Below are 25,233 nucleotides of genomic sequence, written 5' to 3'. Positions count from 1 at the left end.
AGGTGGAGAAATAGATGACTAAGCATGTATTTCCCAAGTAAATAGGGTTCCCCATGTCTTTATGAATGTCTAATGATCTGGTGTATTTGTATCAGTTTATGAGAGGGTAAGTTCAGGTAGAAAGAAGAAGGGAAACCTCCCTTCTCTTACAGATCTCAGGACAGTTGTTGATTTTACAGTTTTTTACTTGTTGTGATATCATTGTAATTAGATAATTATTAATAACTAGAGGCCTGGTGCACAAAAATTTGTGCACTCGGTGGGGAGGGGGGGCCCCTCAGCCTGGCCTGTGCCCTCTCGCAGTCTGGGACCCCTCAGGAGATAACGACCTGCTGGCTTAGGCGTGCTCCTGGGTGGCAGAGGGCAGGCCCAATCCCTAGGTGCAGCCCCTGGTCGGGCTCAGAGCAGGGCCAATTGGGAGTTGGGGTGCCGCCCCCTGTCATGCACAGAGCAGGGCGGATCAGGGGAGTTGGGGCACCACCCCCTGTCACACACACAGCAGGGAGGATCAGGGGGTTGGGGCACCGCCCTCTATCACCCACAGAGCAGGGCCGATCAGGGGGTTGGGGCGCCGCCACTCTCACACTCAGGGCAGGGCCGATGGGGAGGTTATGGCTCTACCCCATCACACACAGAGCAGGGCCGATCAGGGGGTTGGGGCACTGCCCCCTGTCACACACAGAGCCACAGGGCGATCAGGGGGTTGGGGAGCTCCCCCCTATCAGGCACAGAGCAGGGCTGATCAGGGGGTTGGGGAGCCTTCCCCTGTCATGAACAGAGCAGGACAGATAGGGAGGTTGTGGCCCCGCCCCCTGTCACACACAGAGCCGCAGGGCGATCAGGGGGTTTGGGCGCTGCCCCCTGTCACACTGATCCCAGTGCCGGGAGGCCTCACGGCTCCGCTGATCCTGGTGCTGGGAGACATATTACCCTTTTACTATATAGGATAGAGGCCTGGCGCACGGGTGGGTGCCGGCTGGTTTGCCCTGAAGGGTGTCCTGCATCAGGGTGGGGGTCCCCACTGGGGTGCCTGGCCAGCCTGGGTGAGGGGATGATGGCTGTTTGCAGCTGGTCACACACCCTTCAGTGTGGGGGTCCCCACTGGTGTGCCTGGCCAGTTTGGGTGAGGGGCTGAGGGCTGTTTTCAGGCTCGCGGGTGACTGTAGCTCCCAACTGCTCCTTTTTTTCTTTTTTTTTTTTCTTTTTTATTCTGGGCCAGCTTTAGCTTTGAGGCTTGGCTCAGGGGTGGGCAAACTTTTTGACTCGAGGGCCACAATGGGTTCTTAAACTGGACCGGAGGGCCGGAACAAAAGCATGGATGGAGTGTTTGTGTGAACTAATATAAATTCAAAGTAAACATCATTACATAAAAGGGTATGGTTTTGTTTTTTTTGTTTAGTTTTATTCATTTCAAATGGGCTGGATCCGGCCCGCGGGCCGTAGTTTGCCCACGGCTGCTCCAGCTCTTAGGCCTCTGCTGCTGAAAGCAGGTATCTGGCCTTTGTTTACCTTCTGTACTTGAAACAATGTTGCGATCCTGCTGGCTGAAGCCGGGTGGACTAAAGCAGATTTCTGGGGTTTTGTTTAGCTTCTATATTTGTAACATAGTTGCTTAGAGTTGCAGCTCAGAGGCCGGCAGCAGCAGGCGGGGAACATTGGAGTCCTCCGTCACTGAAGCAAGCAAGCTACATGTTAGTTTCAAGCTGCCTGGCTGCCGGCTGCCATCTTGGCTGGCAGTTAATTTGCATATTGCCCTGATTAGCCAATGGGAAGGGTAGCGGTAGTATGCTAATTACCATGTTTCTCTTTTATTAGATAGGATAGGAAATGAGCAAAGGGAAGGCCAGACATTATAGGCATGTTCCTTACAAAACATTGAGAGTACGGGACTGGACAAAGAGAAGACAGACTCATGCCCAGTAAGTTGGGATGACAAGGAAACAGAGGTCATTGGCCAGAAGGGGTGTGGCCACTGCAAACAGGTGTCTAATCTTGTGTAATGATTTTATATGACACAGAAGGAATTAGGGGAAATGACATATTTTCTGTTTCTTTTAACCCTTAAAAAGACAGAGATTATTTTTTATACAACTTCTCAGATCTAACCATTTTTTTTTTTGCATGACTATTGTTTATTGAGATTGCAAAAGGTTCTTGTACAGCTGCCTCCCACTCAGCTAGGAAGAAATTGACAGTTTGCACATCCTCTCTTAGCTTCACATTAATTAAAGCTTCATCCTTTTGTTATTCACATGGGTTTTTGTGAATAATGTTGTTTACAAATAAGGCTAAATCCAAATGCCACACTTGCACGTGAATGTCCAGATCCAGGCCCATTCTTAATTGCTGGGTGTAGTGAAAGAGGGAGCTGGTAGGTAGAGATGGTGAGCTCAGGTTCCTATAAAATAACTGTAAGAGCTACATAAACTTCCTTCCCCTTGCTAAATGAAGTTTCTGGGAGCCAAATGTCTGAGCCATTTTAACTATAAATTTGCCTGTGTTCATAGCCATTTCTTCACATTTAAGCTTTCACTCCCAGAATGTCAACATAAGCAGCTTACCTTGGGTAAAAGCTGAGATTCATTACTTGGTGTATGAAAAGGTGGAAAAACAAAGAAACAACTTAACACTAAAAGAAAAAAAAAAAAGAAAAAAAGTAAACATTAGGCTGATACAATTTTTTAAATCTCTCAATCAGATGTTATTATGCCCAAAGATCAAAGCTTCTCTATTGTTTTTCATTTTATCCACACAATTCCTTTGTTTAAAATGGAATAGATTTGTGACATCTACTTATATCAAATTTTAATGATTGTTCATTAAACATGTTTAAATGAGATTAATGTCAATTTCAAATATAAATGAGTAAACCCAATATGATTCCCCAGAGTTTCAGATTTCCTGGCTATAATCTAAGTTGTTCAGACTGATGAAACATTCGGACAATTTTATGTGTTTATTATTCACAAATTTGTCAGAAAATTTGTAATTTTTTCTTGGTAACCTGACGTGAGGTACTAGGTAAAAGGATCTGCTATATGTAGATCTCCCTGAAGTTTTTAATTCTCAGACTCCAAGCAACATAATTCAAGTCCAGTTCCTTATATCTCAGGTTTTCCTCCTTGCCACTGGCTTCCAGGGAGGCTGCCACTTGTGGGTTTCTACTCCAGTACACGGTCCTGTGACCTCCCTTCTCTTACAGATCTCAGGACAATTGTTGATTTTACAGTTTTTTACTTGTTGTGATACCATTGTAATTAGCTAATCTACACTAATAAAAGAGAAACATGGTAATTGGCATACAACCGATACCCTTTTCATTGGCTAATCAGATAGATATGCAAATTAACTGTCAGCCAAGATGGCGGCCGGCAGCCAGGCAGCTTGAAACTAACATGAGGCTTGGTTGCCTCAGTGACAGAGGAAACCAACGTTCCCCGCCTGCCGCTGCAGGCCTCTGAGCCTGCAGTTTCAAACATTGTAACAAATACCGCTAGACTTCAGCCAGCAGATTCGCAACATTGTATGCAAAGGCCAGAAACCTACTTTCAGGAGCGGAGGCCTAAGAGCTGGAGCCAAGCCTCAAGCTAAAGCTGGCCCAGAATAAAAAAAAAAAAAAAAAGGAGAAAAGGAGTGTTTGGGAGTTCAGTCACCCCCAGCCTGAAAACAGCCCTCAGCCCCTCACCCAGACTGGCCAGGCACCCCAGTGGGGACCCCCACCCTGAAGGGTGTGTGACCAGCTGCAAACAGCCATCATCCCCTCACCCAGGCTGGCCAGGCACCCCAGTGGGGACCCCCACACTGAAGGGTGTGTGACCAGCTGCAAACAGCCATCATCCCCTCACCCAGGCTGGCCAGGCACCCCAGTGGGGACCCCCACCCTGATGCAGGACACCCTTCAGGGCAAATCAGCCGGCCCCCACCCATGCACCAGGCCTCTATTCTATATAGTAAAAGGGTAATATGCCTCCCAGCACTAAGATCAGTGGAGCTGAGAGGCCTCCTGGCACCAGGATCAGCGTGACAGAGGGCAGCGCCCCCAACCCCCTGATCGCCCTGCGGTTCTGTGTGTGACAGGGGGCGGCGCCCCAACCCCCTCACTCCACGGGCCCTGCTCTGTGTGTGACGGGGTAGAGCCATAACCTCCCCATCGGCCCTGCCCTGAGTGTGAGAGTGGCGGCGCCCCAACCCCCTGATCAGCCCTGCTCTGTGGGTGATAGAGGGCGGTGCCCCACCCCCCCTGCCCCCCTACGGGCCCAGCTCTGTGTGTGATGGGGTAGAGCAATAACCTCCCCATCAGCCCTGCCCTGAGTGTGACAATGGCGGCGCCCCAACCCCCTGATTGGCCCTGCTCTGTGGGTGATAGAGGGCGGCGCCCCAACCCACTGATCCGCCCTGCTCTGTGTGTGACAGGGGATGGTGCCCCAACTTCCCTATCGGACCTACTCTGTGAGTGACAGGGGGGAGCTCCTCAACACCCCTGATGGGCCCTGCTCTGTGTGTGACGGGAGGGAGCTCCCCAACCCCCTGATGGGTCCTGCTCTGTGCATGACAGGTGGGAGCTCCCCAACCCCCTGATGGGCCCTGCTCTGTGTGTGACAGGGGGCAGTGCCCCAACCCCCGGATTGGCCCTGCTGTGTGCGTGACAGGGGATTGCACCACAACCTCCCCATGACCCTGCCTTGAGGGTGACAGGGGGTGGTGCCCCAACCCCCCAATCGGCCCTGCTCTGAGCCCCACCAGGGGCTGCACCTAGGGATTGGGCCTGCCCTCTGCCACCCGGGAGCAGGCCTAAGCCAGCAGGTCGTTATCTCCGGAGGGGTCCCACACTGCTAGACGGCACAGGCCGGGCTGAGGGACCCCCCCTTCCCCCCGCGTGCACAAATTTTTGTGCACCGGGCCTCTAGTTATTAATAATAGGAAATGAGCAAAGGGAAGGCCAGACATTATAGGCATGTTCCCTGCAAATCATTGGGAGTAGGGGACTGGACAAAGAGAGGACAGACCTCTGCCCAGTAAGTTGGGATGACAAGGGAACAGAGATCATTGGCCAGAATGCATGTGGCCAGTGCAAACAGGCAGACATTTGGGAAACTTAATTCCCTGAACAAAGAAGTTCGCTCTGGGACTCATGTGACTGTTTTGCTCCTGCTTCTCTGCATTACCCCCATGGCTTACGGCTATGTGGACTCCACACACAATGGACTAATAGACTGTAACTAGCCTGCTAATGAATTGGACCCAGATCCAACATGGAAAGGAAACTATGGACACTGGCTTTGCTTCTATCTCTCCCGAAACCCCAGCTACCCCTCTTCTATACTGGACTAAGGGACATGGGACTTTGGAAACTCAGGGATGCAATTCCATGAAAATAAAGCTTTCTACCAGACCTCACCCTCCTGTGGGGGCCTCTGGAAATGCTTATTCCAGTGGCACCACAAGAGCCCCACTTCTACAAGCAACAAGGGCACATTTTTCTCTGATAACAGTTGTTAGAATAAAGTGATGCCATCTAAGCTTCTTACATGCTGGACTTGAAACTGGAAGTTGGTCTGAAAATTTGAAATCTCCCATATGTGGTGCCTGTCTTGCATGGTGAACCCATGTAAAACCCAAATCTAGAAATGATCAGAGCTCTTGTTGGCTTTTCACCTTCATATCCCTAGTACTTACTGTCAGGAGCAAAACAGTTGTTCAGCAAACATTTGTTGACTGACTAGCTGGCAGGTCTGAAAGGCTTTCTAACAACCAGGAGGAGTTCTGAGGGTTCTTGAGCAGGCCAGCAGAGCAGATGACTTAAGGCAAAACATCCAGCAATGCTAAGATGGGGAAGAAACAGAGAATGGGGAAAAAAGAGCTTGAGACAGAATGAAAAAAAAATAGAAAAGGAGAGAATAGAATGGACAGAACCTAAGATCATAGAACATAGAAGAGCCCATCTCTATTGCTTCAGGCGGCTTTAGGGGTCACACTGTCAGGCACTGCCTATTGAGCCTAACCTTGGACCAAGAGACCAAGCCCCCAAAACTCTGAATCCTGGACCCACATATAAGCATCTTCCATATCCCCTTTTCCATTCTCATCATTGACTTGCATCACTGAGATAGATTTTGACATCAGCATTGCTAACAGTGTGGTTGTGGCTTTCATCAGCTAGATGAGGTCACTTTTGAGAGTGTAAAGGATGCTCTTAATAATATCTATGAGACATCAGGACAAGTAGGATTTCCCAGGAATATTGAGAGGTAGGATTACCCTAGTATTAGCCCATTCTGCTTGCAGGTAATTTCCTGCTTTTGGCTTAAAATATGAGTAATACAAATAGAGTCAATAAATCAGAAAATGTGGATGACTAAATTTTTAATTTTTTACTTCTATTATTTGAGAACTTGTATAGATACATCGTATTTTTTTTAAACACCCAAGAGTTTGAAACACTCTCCCCTCTTAGTCCTCTCTCCCTGTTTCTCCCACTTTGTACTACTTATATGTGCACCTATCTTTCCTCCCTACGAGATATTATATTGTTTGAAGGCAAAAACCATGTTTCTTTAAAAAATATATATCTTAACTCTATTAGAAGTACTAATGAAAATGTGAGTTTGAGAAATATAAACAGCCAAATGTAAGGGAATAATGATTTGGGAATAAGAAATCTTATCCATATTTACTTTAAGGGGAGAAAAGGCATTTTGAAATGCTTTCTTTTCTGATGAAACTTTGAAAGCCAATTTTTGTTAAATGAGTTTATGTCTAAATTTTAGTTCTGTTGTTAACTCAAGGGTCCTTTATCTATGTTTAATGTCGCTAACAATATCCTGCCATTGATCTAAGGGAAGAACTCCCTACTGAAATCAATGGGGATTTCTATGTAAAAATCAATGGCAGGATATGGCCCGTAAGAATAGTGGTCATTCTAGGCTTTCGGCTGAAAGGCCACTGCAAATGTTGCTTCCCGTTAACCCTTGAGACCATGTTCAAAAACAATGACAAAAATTGCTATTCTTTATAAGGGGAGAAAATGCTAGGAAGGAAATGGTTCATGTTTGTACAGGATAATCTACATGTTCCCACAGTTTAGCAAAAGCCTTGCTTTGTATGTTCAAGATTCTCAAAGAAAAATTAATGGAAAAAGACAAATGCTTTTTAAAAATCTATATTTCCTAATTGGAAAAGAAGTGCATAGTACCATACTTAGTAACACAGATCAACTTATTTGAGTGGAATCAAGTGCTCCCTCCTCATTCATACAGTAGCCCTGGCTCACATTGACACTCTGTTAGCAAAGGCAAAATTGGCATATCAAGGCTGAGAGGAGAGAGGAATACAAACTGTGAGGATGCTCACTGTCAATGTTAAAGACCTTGGGTTTTCCAGGCAATAAAAGTGTCTGAAAAGTTGTCTGGCCAGTGTGACTCAAGAATATTTCTCTATCCCTCTCCCTTCCTCTCTAAAAGTCAATAAAAACCTATTAAAATATCTGAAAATTAATTCTAAAATAATTTCAGAAAAAAATATTGACCATATAGAATAAAATATTGCAAACTTTCCTTTTCTGCTTGCTTGGTTATTTTGTTAAAAGTGCCTCCCTAAATGCATATGGAATATCTCTTGCACAAACTAAGTATAATATTAATACCTGTCCAAAATTAGTAGACATTTAGCTCTACTAACAGAGGATTCACCATACACCCTCTTAGAGCACTTTTGTAGATCGGAAAGATGTGAGGATGGTTGGGCCACAGTCACAGGTTCTCCTGTCACTCTCAGAGGTAGACAGTCAGTAAATAAACTGTATGGCCAAACCTGCGTATGCTGGGAAGAACAGGTCCTGATAGTACCAGGCTTGAAGAAACTTTGGGCCTGGCCAGTGTGGCTCAGTGGTTGAACGTTGACCTGTGAACAAGGAGGCCACAGTTCGATTCCCGGTCAGGACACATGCCTGGGTTATGGGCTCAATCCCCAGTGAGGGGCGTGCAGGTGGCAGCTAATCAATGATTCTTTCTCATCATTGCTGTTTCTATCTCTCTCTCCCTCTGCCTTCCTCTTTGAAATAAAAAAGAATATATATTAAAAACAAACAAACAGAGACTTTGGGAGTTTGAGTCTCTGTCTTCATACACTTGGGTTCAATTGTTGAGGCCAGATAGGTATTCTGAACATTTATTATGAACAATGCTCTTAATTCTATTTTCACACATAATATATAATTATATTCTTTGGGATATACAGGAAAAGAGAACTTCCTCTTCTCTTTAGGTAACATGCCCATTTTTGTGGCATAAGAATTAAAATTAAGACCCAATATTATGTGTACCTCATCATTTGGGGAAACCAGGAGGGTCTTAAATGGCCTAACTGTAAGATCTCCTCCCCATGCGGCTCCTGTAGATAAGGCCCCCCAGCCAGACAGATCTTCTTATCATGGGGTCATGCCAGTTCTTGCTTATTCTTGAGTAGTGAGTTTCAAGTCCCTGACATCCTGAGGAAATATTCAAGCAAATCAACCACATCCTCATGCAGGAACCTGGGGCCACCTCACTCTTGGTACTATGAAGTTGGCTTCCCACAGCCCCTGGTTATTCACGCTGCTTCCAAGTGCACTCCCGTGTGTTCCTGTGCGGCAGACAGTGTTCTCCAACCTTGAGCTATGAGTATATGTAACTTATAAACTGCTGCTTTTCTCATCTGTCCAGTATCAAGTGTCGTGTGTTGGTTATAACCATCTCTCTAAGGTGGGAATTCCTCCCTCACCAATGAAATGAAGAGAAGACAATTAAAACAATTACCTAAAAAGTAGGCTGGCCCTAACTGGTTTGGCTCAGTGGATAGAGAGTCGGCCCACAGACAGAAGGGTCTCGGGTTTGATTCTGGTCAAGGGTATGTACCTTGGTTATGGGTTCATCCCCAGTGGGGGTGAGCAAGAGGCAGCCGATTGATGTTTCTCTCTCATTAATGTTTCTAACCCTCTATTCGTCTCCCTTCCTCTCTGTAAAATCAATAAAATATATTTTTGGGGAAAAAAAGTAGGTTGAATTTAGAAGTGGTCCCCTATGCTCTTAGGTGTAATAATCTTAGTTAAAACATAAATAGTAGAACATAAACACTTTCAAAGTAATGTCAATATCACTGTGAGTAATGTTTGAAAAGGAGACATGTATTTTGAATATCTAAAAGGAATAATGCAAACAAATATGGTTTGATACACAGGACCTGATATATAGAAAAAATAATAGAAAGGCTTTGGAAATAAAAGAATTACAGTGGAGGAAATCAACTAAAGAGATCAACTAAAGAAATTGTATGCATATATGCATAACCCATGGACACAGAAAATAATGTGGTGAAGGCCTGGGGAGAGGGGCAGGGGCATGCTGGAAGAGATCAATGGGGGGTGGGAGGGGATAAATGTAACACTTTCAACAATGAAGATTTAAAAAGAGAGAGAGAGAATTACAAAATGAAAACAAGGTGAGGATATAATACAAGGAGAAAAAGTTTTGAAAGGAGAATAGGTAAAGTAGCCAAGCTTGCAGGATGGTGGAGGCAGGTTCAAGAATTCTCTCTCCCTACCATTTTCCCCAGCAGCAGTAGATCCTTAAAGTTTTGATGAATGATTGACTATATCAGGGGTCCTCAAACTTTTTAAACAGGGGGCCAGTTCACTGTCCCTCAGACCGTTGGACGGCCGGACTATAGTTTAAAAAAAAACTATGAACAAATTCCTATGCATACTGCACATATCTTATTTTGAAGTAAAAAAACAGAACGGGAACAAATACAATATTTATATTTGCATGTGGCCCGCGGGCCATAGTTTGAGGACCCCCTGTGCTATATGGAGGAATTTAGTGGGTAATAGGAAGATTAGGAGGTGGTTTAGCATTGAAGCTGTTCTATGTAATTATTTAAAAGGCTGTGTTTCACCTTGGCCAGTGTGTCTCAGTTGATGGGGTGTTGTCCTGTGCACTGAAATGTTGCAGATTTGATTCCGGGTCAGGGCACATGTTTTGGTTGTGGGCTCAATCACCAGTAAGGGGCGTGTGGGAGGCAGCCAATCAATGTTTCTCTCTCTTGATCTCTGTCTCCCTTTCTCTCTCTAAAAAGTCAAAAAAACGTATGTTTTTTAAAAGGCTGTGTTTGGTGATGATAATGGTCTTCTGAAGTATAGTAGAGGTTGAAATCAACTATGAGGCTTATGTCTATTATCATCTCATTTCATAAGACACTGAGCTGGCATGGCATGGAGAGGTAGGCTGTGAACCAGATTCTCACAATCAAGTTAGCGTCAGTTCAGCTTATATTTATTGAACACAAAACATAATATATACTTACCCTATCAAAGCACAGAGTGGGCTGCATGTTTTAGCATCTGTCAGATAATTACAGTGTCAAATACTGTACTTGTTCTCAATTAACTTACAGTCTCTCTGGGAAGCAAAATGGGGTCTATGCAATGAGTGAAAAAGAGGCTTACATTCTGGTCATCAAAAGCCAGCATGGCAGTTGTCAGATAAGTTCTCTGAGTTGTTTGGGTACTGACTGGATCAGTCTCCTTCAGGTGTGGACATACTGGTAGGTATGTATACCAGATAATTAAACAGCAGGCCCATTAGGTGTTTTTTTTGTTTTGTTTTGTTTTATTCACAAGAAAAATAATGAAAATAATAAAATCTGACAATTAGCTTTACTTAATTATATACTAGTATGCTTGATCTCAAGGATAAGAAGCTGTATGAAGAAATAATAAGAATTAAAGATTAGATAAGAATGTTAAGACAGGGTGGGAGGGTGTAAAAAATATGAGCATGGTTTTTGGGGCCAAGCAGATACAAGCCTGGCTCTCTCTATTGAGGTCTGAGCTCTCCACACTAGCTTTCTTCCACTAAGGCAAGCACATTCACCTAATGCCTTCCTCACAGGTTTGTGGTGAAGACCAAAAGAGGTAATCTGTGCCTGGTGAGAGGTGAGAAGTGTTCAATAAAGGCAGCTATAAATACGTAAGACTGGATACAGTTGTGTGCAATACATACTACAAGGAATGTTTGTATACATTAGCCTGAGAAAACACATTTTTTTTATTTTATTGCTTAAAGTATTACAAAAGGTATTACATATGTGTCCATTTTATCCCCCCGCCCTAGACAGTCCCCCAGCCTCCCCTATCCCCCAGTGTCTTATGTCCATTGGTTATGCTTATATGCATGCATACAAGTCCTTTAGTTGATCTCTTACCCCGCTTCCTCCTGCCCCCCAACCCTCCTGGGCCTTCCCACTGCAGTTTGACAATCTGTTTGAGGCAGCTCTGCCTCTGTATCTATTATTGTTCAAAAGTTTATAATGGTCTCTATTATCCATGAATGAGTGAGATCATGTGGTATTTTTCCTTCATTGACTGGCTTATTTCACTTAGCATAATGCTCTCCAGTTGCATCCATGCCTTTGCAAATGGTAAGAGTTCCTTCCTTTTTAGAGCAGCATAGTATTCCATCGTGTAGATATACCACAGTTTTCTAATCCATTCATCTACTGATGGACACTTAGGCTGTTTCCAGATCTTAGCTATGGTGAATTGTGCTACTATGAACATAGGGGTGCATATATCTTTTCTGATTGGTGTTTCTGGTTTCTTGGGATATATTCCTAGAAGTGGGATCACAGGGTCAAATGGGAGTTCCAATTTCAGTTTTTTAAGGAAACTCCATACTGTCTTCCATAGTGGCTACACCAGTCTGCATTCCCACCAGCAGTGCACAAGTGTTCCTTTTTCTCCACATCCTCTCCAGCACTTGTCGTTTGTTGATTTGTTGATGATAGCCAGTCTGACAGGGGTGAGATGGTACCTCATTGTTGTTTTGATTTGCATCTCTCGGATGATTAGTGACATTGAGCATGTTTTCATATGTCTCTTGGCTTTCTGAATGTCCTCTTTTGAAAGGTGTCTATTTAGGTACTTTGCCCATTTTTTGATTGGATTGTTTATCTTCCTTTTGTTAAGTTGTATGAGTTCCCTATAGATTTTGGAGATTAGGTCCTTATCAGATATGACATTGGCAAATATGTTTTCCCATGCAGTGGGTTTTCTCGTTGTTTTGTTGATGGTTTCTTTTGCTGTGCAGAAGCTTTTTATTTTGATGTAGTCCCATTTGTTCATTTTTTCTTTAGTTTCAAGTGCCCTAGGAGCTGTATCAGTGAAGAAATTGCTTGGGCATATGTCTGAGATTTCGTTGCCTTTGGATTCTTCTAGAATTTTTATGGTTTCCTGTCGTACATTTAAGTCCTTTATCCATTTTGAGTTTATTTTTGTGTATGGTGTAAGTTGGTAGTCTAGTTTCATTTTCTTGCATATATCTGTCCAATTGTCCCAACAACATTTATTGAAGAGACTATCTTGGCTCCATTGTATGTTCTTGCCTCCTTTGTCAAATATTAATTGAGCATATTGGTTCGGGCCGATTTCTGGGCTCTCTATTCTATTCCATTGATCTATATGCCTATTCTTGTGCCAGTACCAGGCAATTTAAGAACAGTGGCTTTGTAATACAACTTGATATCTGGTATTGAGATCCCACCTACTTTGTTCTTTTTCAGGATTGCTGCAGCTATTCGGGGTCTTTTTATATTCCAGATGAATTTTTGGAGAGTTCGTTCTAGATCTCTGAAGTATGCCATTGGTATTTTAATGGGAAGTGCGTTGAATTTATAGATTGCTTTGGGTAGTATGGACATTTTAATGATGTTGATTCTACCAATCCATGAACACGGTATGTTCTTCCATCTGTTTATGTCTTCCTCTATATCTTTTTTCAACGTCCTGTAGTTTTCTGAGTAGAGGTCTTTTACCTCTTTAGTTAAGATTATTCCTAGGTAGCTTAATTTTTTTGGTGCGATGGTAAACGGGATTGTTTTTATAATCTCTCTTTCTGAAAGTTCACTATTGGTGTATAGAAATGCCTCAGATTTCTTGGGGTTAATTTTGTATCCTGCTACATTGCCAAATTCATGTATTAAGTCTAGTAGCTTTTTGATGGAGTCTCTAGGGTTATGTATGTATAATATCATGTCGTCTGCAAATAAGGACAGTTTTACTTCCTCTTTTCCAATTTGGATGCCTTTTATTTCTTCTTCTTGCCGAATTGCAATGGCTAACACTTCCAGTACTATGTTGAACAGGAGTGGTGAGAGTGGGCATCCCTGTCTTGTTCCTGTTCTTAGGGGAAATGGTGTAAGTTTTTGTCCATTGAGTATGATGTTGGCTGTGGGCCTGTCATATATGGCTTTTATTATGTTGAGGTATGATCCTTCTACTCCCACCTTGCTGAGAGTTTTTATAAAAAATGGGTGTTGAATTTTGTCAAATGCTTTTTCTGCATCAATTGATATGACTATGTGGTTTTTTTCTTTCAATTTGTTTATGTGATGTATCACGTTTATTGATTTGCGGATATTGTACCATTCTTGCATTCCTGGGATAAATCCTACTTGGTCATGGTGTATGATCTTTCTGATGTACTGCTGGATCCGATTTGCTAAGATTTTGTTGAGGATTTTGGCATCTATGTTCATGAGGGATATTGGCCTGTAATTCTCTTTCATTGTGTTGTCTTTACCTGGTTTTGGTATTAGGGTGATGCTGGCTTCATAGAATGAGCTTGGAAGTGTTCCTTCCTCTTGAATTTTTTGTAGTAGTCTGAGGAGGATAGGTTTTAGTTCTTCCTTGAATGTTTGGTAAAACTCCCCTGTGAAGCCGTCTGGTCCTGGGCTTTTGTTTGCTGGAAGCTTTTTGATGACTGCTTCAATTTCTTCCATAGTTATTAGCCTGTTGAGATTTTTAGATTCTTCCTGATTGAGTTTTGGAATGTTGTGTTTTTCTACGAATTTGTCCATTTCCTCCAGGTTGTCTAGTTTGTTGGAGTAGAGCTGTCCATAGTATTGTTTAACAATCATTTGTATTTCTGTGGGGTCTGTTGTTATTTCGCCTCTATCGTTTCTGAGTTTGTTTATTTGGGTCCTCTCTCTTTGCTTCTTGGTGAGTCTGGCTAGAGGTTTGTCAATCTTGTTTATCCTTTCAAAGAACCAGCTCTTGGTTTCATTGATTTTCTGTATTGTTTTTTTGGTCTCTATGTCATTTATTTCTGCTCTAATCTTTATTATCTCCTTCCTTCTGCTCACTCTGGGGTTTTCTTGTTGCTCTCTTTCTAATTCTTTGAGTTGTACAGTTAGCTGATTTACTACCATTTTTTCTTGTTTTTTGAGATAGGCCTGTAGAGCTATAAACTTCCCTCTCAGGACTTCTTTCATTGTGTCCCATAGGTTTTGGATTGTTGCGTTTTCATTGTCATTAGTTTCCAGGATGTTTTGAATTTCTTCTTTGATTTCATTGGTAACCCAATCAATATTTAATAGCATGCTATTCAGCTTCCAGGTGTTTGAGTATTTTGGGTTGTTTTTATTGTAGTTTATTTCTAATATTATGCCATCGTGTTCTGCAAAGATGCTTTTTATGATTTCAATCTTCTTGAATTTGGGGATACTTTGCTTGTGACCCAATATATGGTCTATTTTTGAATATGTGTCATGAGCACTTGAGTAGAATGTATATTCCGTGGCACTGGGGTGAAGTGTTCTGAAGATGTCTATTAAGTCCATCTGATCTAGTGAGTCATTTAGTATTGCTGTATCTTTGCTGATTGTTTGTCTAGAGGACTTATCCAGTGATGACAGTGGTGTATTAAAGTCCCCTACTATGATTGTATTGTTCTCGATCTCTCCTTTGATATCTTCCAGAAGATTTTTTATGTATTTGGCTGCTCCTGCATTGGGTGCATATATGTTTATCAGGGTTATATCTTCTTGTTGTATTGATCCCTTTAGTATTATGAAGTGGCCTTCCGTATCTCTTGTTATGGCCTTCACTTTGAGGTCTATTTTGTCCGATATAAGTATTGCTACCCCAGCTTTCTTTTCTTTTCCATTAGCCTGAAAGATATTTTTCCATTCCTTCACTTTCATTCTGTGTGAGTCCTTTCTAATGAGGTGGTTCTCTTGTAGACAGCAAATGTATGGGTCATGATTTTTTATCCATTCAGCCACTCGATATCTTTTGGTTGGAGCATTTAGCCCGTTTACATTTAAAGTTATTATTGAAAGGTACTTGTTTGTAGCCATTTCTTTTTTTTGTGTGGCTGTTTTCTTTCTGGGATTTTTATTTCTTCTTTTTACACCAGTCCCTTTAGCATTTCTTGCATTGCTGGCTTGGTGGTGATAAACTCCCTTAGCCTTTTTTTGTCTGTGAAGCTTCTTATTTCCCCTTCAAGTTTGAATGATAGCCTTGCTGGATAGAGTATTCTTGGATTCAGTCCTTTGCTTTGCATCACTTTGTAAATTTCCGTCCATTCTTTTCTGGCCTGATGTGTTTCTGTTGAGAAATCATTTGATAATCTAATGGGAGATCCCTTGTATGTAACTTTCCGTCTCTCTCTTGCAGCCTGTAAGATTCTCTCTTTGTCCTGAATATTTGCCATGGTAATTATGATGTGTCTTGGTGTGGGTCTTTTCGGGTTCACCTTGCTTGGGACTCTCTGGGCTTGTGTGACTTTTTTCTTCCCCACCTCAGGGAAGATTTCTGATATTATTTCTTCTAATAGGTTTTCTAATCCTTGTTCCTCTTTCTGTTGTTCTGGCACCCCTATTATTCGTATGTTGTTTCGTTTCATGTTGTCCCAAAGCTCCCTTAGGCTCTACTCCTGTCTTTTAATTTTTATCTCCAACTGAAGTACAGTTTGGGTGTGTTTTGCTTCCCTGTCTTCTAATTCACTAATTCGGTCTTTGCTTCTCCTAGTCTACTGTTGATACTTTCAATGGTGTTCTTTATTGCAGCTATATCGCACTTCATTTTTTCTTGGGTCTTAAGTTGTCGATTTTTTCATCTGTTTCTTCTTGCTTCTTGGATAAGTTGTCGATTTTTTCCTCCATCCGGTGTATGCACTCTAGGACCCTGATTCTGAATTCTTTTTCTGTCATGTTGTATGCCTCTGTATCACTTAGCTGCTTTTCTGGTGAGTCCTCCTTTTCTTTCCTTTGGGGATTTCTTTGTCTACCCATGTTTGATCTCACTGACGTATATAGATATTGAGTCGTTCAGTGACTGCTCCCTAGGTGGCAGTGGCTCCTCGTGCTGTGGTTGCTCCTTGGGCGGTTGTGGTAGCAGCTGCTCCTCTGTTGGTAGTGGGTCTTCTGATGGGTGCTGTTCACAGCTGTTGTGGCTCTTCTGGATGGTGGAGGGAGGCTTCACCCACAGCAGCTGTTCCTCAGACAGAGCGTGTGGAGATCAGGAGGCCGCTGTTGCTTGGATCTGCTGCGTTGATTTAAAGGCACAAAATACAACACAACAAGGCACAACGTACCAGGCACTGAACACAAATGAATTACGGTATTAATAACCCCAAATAAAGATGGCCACCCGAGCTAAGAGAGTTGGGGGTAAGGAAGAAAGAAGAGAAAAACATAGAGAGGAAAACAGAAAAAAGAGAAAAAATAAAGAAGAAAAAAAAGAAAAAGAAAAATAGAATGAAGTAGAAGAGGGGAGGAGACTATTCATATGAGGAGAAAACTCCGATAGAACCACCACTAATCCCAACAAATTCCAGCAACGGATCCCTGGGGTGAATACAAACTACAAACAGCCAATAATATCAAGTGAGGCAAGGGAAAACAGAAGCACAAAAATAACTGGCCGGGGGGGGGGGGGGATGGGAGACAGAAAAAGAAAAAGAAAAAGCAGAACAACCTCACAAACAATCATTAAAGAAAAGAAAAGAAAAAAAAAACAATATACTCAACAATCGAGCAAGCAACAACAAAACTATAGAGAAAAGGAGAGAATAAAAAATTTGGATAGTGAAGAAAGATAAGGGAGAGGTGGATAAGGATTTAGAGCAGGTGATTGGAAAAGGGATATATAAGTAGGGTGAAATTTAGACAGGGGGTATGAAGAATAGGGAAAATCTAAAGCAGGAATAGAGTAAGAGAAACAGGACAGCAAAAGGGGAAAAGTGGGGAAGAGAGTTTTAGCACAGCAGCACAATTGAGGTAGAGGAAAATGATGCTAAAGGAATGATGAAAATAGAATGGAGAACCTTAGTCCCAAAATAAAATAAAGAGAAAATAAAATGACACTTTAAAAAAAATGGTAAAATGGCAGCAGTAATAATACTGGTTAAAAATAAAAATGTAGTAATTAAAAGGGTAAAATCAGGTGATGAAAAAAAGAAAATAAATGGTTTCTTAGTTAAAAGGTGAAACAATAATTAAAAAAAATAATTAAAAAAAATGGGCTGTAATGAAGGTGCTTCAGATCTTCTACTCCTCTTTTTGGCACACCAGGTATTCAGGAGAATGTTGAATTTCCCTCTGATACACTGTTCCTCCGTGTTGTAAGCCACAGTCCTGATTTTAAGGCAGGCTATATTGGTTTCCCAGACAGCCCTTATCTGTATTTACAGAAGAGTCAGTTCGTGGCTCTGCCTCTGGGTGGCAGTGCGTCGGGATTGACCTCTGAGGGTATAGGACCTCTCTGACCAGGTGTTCTCTATTGTACGGGAAGCTGGTTTGGAATGTCCTCTGCCCAGAGCTGGTTTACCAGTAGTCACTCCCCGCTCTGTTTCCCAGGCTCCCCCAAAACAGCCTTCCCTTACAAGCTCTGTGACTGACCCCAACTGGGTAGTCCCTTGCACTGGGTTCAACAATCAAACACACAGATTTAAGAGCCTGGGAAGTTGTGCGAACTCGCAACGCTTCACCTTCCAAATCTGCGCGAAGTCTCTGCGTGCGCTCTGGCTCCTGGCACCGAGTAGCCGGCAAACTGGAGTAATCTGAGGCTGCCCGTTTGTGTCCCGTCCAACTGTGGGCTTATTTATAGCGTTCCCTTCTGCCAGCAGCCCTGGGGGTGCCCTTCCACACTCGTGGGTCACACTGGCTCCAATGGCCGCGGTCTTTGTGGGGCGCAGAGTCCCCACCCCCCCTGAGCGCGTTCCACTCTCCAACCTAAACTGCAAACCGCACCTTTGAGGAAAGTCTAACCTTTCTGTGGGGAGAAGCAGGGTTCCTCTGAGTTCACGTAGTCGCGCTGCTTGAGAGCCGTTGTTGCCGGGTTAGTAGCTGGTCTCTGGATGCTGGTGACAGTCACCCAAGATGGCACGGTCTCCGCGGCTGTGCCAGCGCACCTGGAGAGGTTTCAGCCTCAGCCTTTAACCGTTCCCTTTATCTAGGATTTCTCTGTCTTTCCTGGCTGCAGACTGTCTCAGCTGAAACTCCTCTGCTTATTCGGGCTGTATGCTACCGTTTCAGCTGCCCGCCCTTATCTGCTCCGGGACAAGGCACCGACACGTCTGTCTAAACCTCCGCCATTTTCTTCCTCCAGAAAACACATTTTTTTTTTGTAAAGTGCTGCTTAGACTACAACCTGGAATTTAATGCTTATATAATTTGTAGACTAACCCACCCCCTTATTTTAAATTTGGTATTAAAATGTAATGATTTTATGTACCCAGCCCAAATTAGGGGCAGGCCCTTATTTAGTGCCACTATATATTATGTATTTAGAGCACCTAGCACATAGTAGCATAGGAGATGGTAGCTGCCACTATTGTGGTGGCTACTTATTATTTGGTGATTTTCTTTTATGGCTGTATTACATAAATGATGTGGAAAAAATGAAACTTTGGTCCTGGTGTGGCATAACATGTGTTTTGTTTTGTTTTCCCACTTAAAGACCAACTGAATTTTTGTTTTGGTCAAAATTGACCAGAGTGGTGTGGTAATAACCTCAGTTTTAGGAAGCTTGCTTTTGAAATTGTATTGGTGTTAAACATGTAGGATAATGCAAATGGGTTCACAGATTAATTGTATTATAATAAAGAGTGTTCTCATCTGGTTAAAATAGTTATTTTCATGCATAAACTTTAAGATGCAATTGTGGATTCTATTTTATGCCTAATATATTGTTTATTATTTTAGTTTACTGCATAAATTAATGGTGTTATATTTACATAAGCTTAAAACTCCTCCTCTTCAGACACTGTTTTTATAAGGCTTGTGCTAGAGTTTTTTAGAGAAAATTATAACTTAAGGCTATCTTTAAAATGTCATCTTGAACCTTGTGGGGAAGTAGGTGAGAAATACATAAACAAATAAACAGATGTTGTCAAACATCCAAATAAAAATGTGCAATATTCAACTTAAAGATGAGTATTTTATCTATATGATGCCAAAACACCCAGATTTTTGGCTGTCTTTTAATATGAGTGGGAGTTAAGAGTTGAATAGACAGACCGGACCTGGCTCAGTATCTTTCCCTTTTATTTGGAGTTGGAAATGATCCAGACCTATGTTCTGCAGCCTTGAGCATGGGCATGACTGCACATGGCTGGTTTTTCTGTCCAGTGAGTTTTCTCTACTCCAGGGATCCCAGGCATATCTCTGTCTGGGAAATTTGCTTTCTTGTCTATGAAGACAGGAGGACTTTTTGGAAGTTCAGAGATTCTAACTTTTGGCTGGTTTGGTGGTAGGCTCAGCCACTGGCCATTTTCCCCTCACAATGGATATAGGCAAATGTCACTTGCATTTCAAACTAAATTACTTAAGCACGCACAGACAGATTCAGGAACTCTGATTTCCTTTGGTCCTGGTGTGGCATAAAATGTGTGTGTGTGGCCGAAACCGGTTTGGCTCAGTGGATAGAGCGTCGGCCTGCGGACTGAAGGGTCCCAGGTTCGATTCCGGTCAAGGGCATGTACCTGGGTTGCGGGCATATCCCCAGTGGGAGATGTGCAGGAGGCAGCTGATCGATGTTTCTCTCTCATCGATGTTTCTAACTCTCTATCTCTCTCCCTTTCTCTCTGTAAAAAATCAATAAAATATATTTTAAAAAAATGTGTGTGTGTGTGTGTGTGTTTTTGTTTGTTTGTTTGTTTTTCACTTAAAGACCAACTGAATTTTTGTTCTGGTCAAAATTGACCAGACCTTACTGGGCATGCATCTAAACTGCAGCTTCCTGGCAAAGCTGTATAAATGGCATGACTATATTACCTAGTCTCCACTTTACTCCTTTACTATTATTTAATATCCAGGTTATTATAATGGTATCAATACTACTTGAGGCACATTGGTTTCAAACTGAAGTATAAAGTATATTATTGATAATATAAGATAAAATATAACACATGATAAAACATTTCTTCTCCCTACATGAGCATTGCATATAGAAGATTTTGATTCTGAACCCTAAGAGCTACCAGCCAAATTTCAAAATGAGGAAGGGAGTGGAGATCGGGAGTCTACACTCAGAATGGCTACTGGAAAAGCAAAGCATGTGTTCTTTTTGTAGTGAATCCAAGGCTATATGGAGGCCTCTCTACTATGTCAATTGAGGGAATACCACAAATGTTATTTGGAACAGAGACTCTCTGCACAACTCCATGGGGCACCATTTGATTTACGTTGTATAGTGTATAATGTATGCACCTGTATACAGCAGTCCTGCTTGCACTAACATCAACTCCAGCTCAGGTCTCTGAGAGTATTTGAGCTTCTGTCCTTTGTGATGAAGATATTGAGGGTGTTTGTCTCTATATGTGTGAGATAATAGAAAAAATAATCTATGTATATATTGGTATCAGCATAGAGAGCTAGCACAGAGTTCCTGAAACCTTGGAATTTCTTTAGTGATATTAGGGGCACCCTGGTTCCTGACCTGAGCTCCTAAATCCCTTGGAATATCCTGGATGATAGGAATGTCCTTTGTTCTAAGAAGGCAACTCTGGGTGGGCTCCTAGATGGCTCCTGGGGGTGGGGGTGGAGGGGGTGGGACTGATCACAAAAAAGATAAGCCATGATTAGAAGCTTGAATTTTCAGCTCTACCTCACATTCTTCAGAGGGGGAAAGGGGCTGGAAATGAAGCTAATGATCAATCATGATTATATGAGGAAGTTGCTATAAAATTCCAACAGTATGGGGTTCCTGGAACTTCCAGGTGAGTGAATTCATCTGCACCAACTCCAGGGTGACAGAGATCCTGTGTCACCTCCTGAATGTCATGCCCTATGTATGTCTTCCTTGGCTGTTCATCTGCATTTTTTATCATACTCTTTAATAAACTGGTAAGTGTAAGTTGTGTTTCCCTGAGTTCTGTGAGCCACTCTAGAAAATCAATTGAACCTAAGTGTGTGTGTGTGTGTGGGGGAGGGAGCGGGGAAGGGTCGTGGGAACCTCCAATTTGTAGCCAAGTTAGACAGAAGTTGTGGGTAACCTGGGGATTTACTACTTGCTATTTGCATCTGAGCGCTTAACCTGGGGGGATCTGATGCTACTTCCAGGTAGATAGTATCAGAATTGAGTTAAATTATAAAATTGAGTTAAATTATAAAACACCCCAATGTTGTTACAGAATTGCTAGATGTCAGGAAACCCCACACACATCTGCTGTCAGAAGTGTGAGTATGGTGTAGTGTGAGAGTCAAGGAGAAACACAAGAGAGAAGATGGGGTTTCCTCCCAATAAAATATAAATGTGTTCTCCTGGAGGAGCAGCCTATGAATCTATTAATAACTGTTATCCTAGAGCAAATTTGTGAGTAATGGGAGTTGGGGACAAGTTAAAATGAAGCTGAGAAGGGCAGGCCTAAATCTGGTCCATGTTGGAAGTTTTGAATAAACAAGACATAGCACAGACTGCTGGGAACTGGCAGAAGAAAAAGGAGTGAGAAGGACATGTTTCCAATTGCTAGAATAAAATTCCTTCTTTCAGAACTTGACCTAGTTCCAGATAGTGGCCATGTCCAGCTTGCTCTTCTTTTCTCTTTCCAAAGGACTGTACCTCATTAGAGTTCTATTGATAGAATGTTGATATGACTAGAACCTTCATAAACTAGAAGGGAAAAGCTCTTTAGAAGTAGGAATTATTAAAATATTTCTATTACATGATAGGCCCAGGAAATAAAACTACATTGCAGAATCCTAATATCAGGAGAAGCCTTTAAACCCCTTAACAATTTGATTTCATTCCCAGGCAGTCCATTCTTTTCCTCATCAACATTAGTAAGCCTGAAGGACTGGCCTGGGCCAACCTTCTCTGTAGCTTACAAGGAGGCGTCCAGACATCTGTATGCTCCTCTCATTGGGAAAGGCCCCTCCTTAGTGGGGTTGTTCTGAGGGGAGTGTGGGGGCTGTGATTGTAATCCCAAACTATCATATCTTGATCTACTCAGCCCTAATCAAGCGTCAATCTCCACTGCCTCTCATAGGAAGACCCATCTTAAACCTAAAGTGCTCCAGAATATACCACTGTAGAGAGGTTTGTATTTTTTTGGAATTCTCATTATCTGTCTAATTGCAGAGCTCTTCCCTTCCCCTCCCACTGAAATAATATAACTGAATGTTGTTGTTTTTTTATTTCAAGAAAAACTATTTTAAATATAATAATGTTACATGCAATAAACATTAATATTTCAAGAAAATAGGATTTTAAATATAATATTACCAAAACTGTACTAACATAGTATAATGTCACAAAAGTTGTACAAAATATTAAAAATCTAAAAATAACAGGTTTACTTCTATTATATTCTAAAATATTTTTTCCTCTGGCTCTATTTTGGTTGATCACTTTATGTTGTTCATTATATTCCACAAATGAGTGAGATCATGTGATATTTATCTTTCTCCAACTGGATTATTTCACTTAGCATAATGCTCTCCAGGTCCATCCATGCTGTTGCAAATGGTAAGAGTTCCTTCTTTTTTACAGCAGTATAGTATTTCATTGTGTAGATGTACCACCATTTTTTATCCATTCATCTGCTGATGGGCACTTAGGCTGTTTCCAAATCTTAGCTATTGCAAATTGTGCTGCTGTGAACATAGGGTTGCATATATCTTTTCTGTTTGGTGTTTCTGATTTCTTGGGATATATTCCTAGAAGTGGGATTACTGGGTCAAATGGGAGGTCCATTTTAAATTTTTTTTCTGAAACTTCATACTGTTTTCCACAGTGGCTGCACCAGTCTGCATTGCCACCAGCAGTACAAGAGGATTCCTTTTTCTTCGCACCCTCTCCAGCATTTGTTTGTTCATTTGTTGATGACAGCCATTCTGACAGGTGTGAGATGGTACCTCATTGTCATTTTGATTTGCATCTCTCTGATGATTAGTGACTTTGAGGATGTTTTCATATGTCTCTTGGCCTTCTTTAGGTCCTCTTTTGAAAAGTGTCTATTGAGGTTCTTTGCCCATTTTTTGATTGGATTGTTTATCTTCCTTTGGAGATTAAACCCTTATCAGAGATAATATTGGCAATTTGTTCTTCCATGCAGTGGGCTTTTTTGTTGTTCTGTTGATGTTTTCCTTTGCTGTGCAAACCCTTTTTATTTTGATGTAGTCCCATTTGTTTAGTTTCCATTTCCTTAGGTGCTGTATCAGTAATGATATTGCTACAACATATGTCTGATATTTTGCTGCCTATGGATTCTTCTAAGATTTTTATGATTTCCCGTCTTACATTTAAGTCCTTTATCCATTTTGAGTTTATTTTTGTGTACGGTGTAAGTTGGTGGTAAGTTCGTTTTTTTGCATGTATCTGTCCAATTTTCCCAACACAATTTATTGAAGAGATTATCTTGACTCTATTGTATACTCTTGCCTACTTTTGTCAAATATTAATTGAGCATAATGGCTTGGGTTGACTTCTGGGTTCTCTGTTCTGTTCCATTGGTCTATATGTCTGTTCCTGTGGCAGCAACAGGCAGTTTTGAGAACTGTGGCTTTGCAATATAGTTTGATGTCTGGTTATGTGGTCCTTCAAACTTTGTTCTTCTTTCTCAGGATTGCTGCAGCTATTCAGGGTCTTTTTTATTCCATATGAATTTTTGGAGAGTTTGTTCTAGGTCTGTGAAGTATGCTGTTGGTATTTTAATGGGGATTGCATTGAATCTATAGATTGCTTTGGGTAGGATGGACATCTTGATGATGTTGGTTCTACCAATCCATGAACACGGTATGTTCTTCCATCTGTTTATGTCTTCCTCTATCTCTTTTTTCAACATCCTGTAGTTTTCTGCATATAGGTCTTTTATTTCCTTAGTCAAGTTTATTTCTAAGTATCTTAATTCTTTTGGTGCAATGGTAAATAAGATTGCTTTTCTAGTCTCTCTTTCTGTAAATTCTTTATTGGTGTATATAATTTCCATAGATTTCTTGGCGTTAATTTTGTATCCTGCTACATTGCTGAATTCATTTATTAAGTTTAAAATTTTTTTGATGAAGTCTTTAGGGTATTCTATGTACAATATCATGCCATCTGCAAATAAGGACAGTTTTACGTCTTCTTTTCCTATTTCAATTCCTTTTATTTCTTCTTCTTGTCTGATTGCAATGGCTAGTACTTCTAGTACTATGCCAAACAGGAGTGGTGAGAGTGGGCATCCCTGTCTTGTTCCTGTTCTTAGGGAAAATGGTTTTAGTTTTTTTCCACTGAATATAATGTTGGCTATGGGTTTGTCATATATGGCTTTTATTATGTTGAGGTATGATCCTTCTATTCCCACCTTGCTGAGAGTTTTTATCAAGAAAGGGTGTTGGATTTTGTCAAATGCTTTTTTGGGATCAATTGATATGACTATGTGATTTTTATCTCTCAGTTTGTTTCTGTGATGTATCACGTTTATTGATTTGCAGTTATTGTACCATCCTTGAATCCCTGGGATAAATCCTACTTGGTAATGGTGTATGATCTTTCTGATGTACTGCTGGATCCGATTTGCTAGAATTTTGTTGAGGATTTTGGCATCTATGTTCATGAGGGATATTGGCCTGTAATTCTCTTTCATTGTGTTTTCATTATCTGGTTTTAGTATTAGGGTGATGCTGGCTTCATAGAATGAGCTTGGAAGTGTTCCTTCCTCTTAAATTTTTTTGGAATAATCTGAGGTGGATAGGTTTTAGTTCTTCCTTGAATGTTTGGTAAAAATCCTCTGTGAAGCCATCTGGCCCGGGCTTTAGTTTGCTGGAAGCTTTTTGATGATTGCTTCAATTTCTTCCATAGTTATCGGCCTATTGAGATTTTGAGAATCTTCCTGATTGAGTTCTGGAATGCTGTATTTTTCTAGGAATATGTCCATTTCCTCCAGGTTGTCTAGTTTGTTGGAGTAGAGTTGTCCATAGTATTTTTTAATAATC

The sequence above is a fragment of the Myotis nattereri genome, assembly GCF_964212035.1.
Source record: "Myotis nattereri genome assembly, chromosome: 1".
NCBI classification, from domain to species: Eukaryota; Metazoa; Chordata; class Mammalia; order Chiroptera; family Vespertilionidae; genus Myotis; species Myotis nattereri.
Note: the sequence above shows the minus strand (reverse complement) of the source record.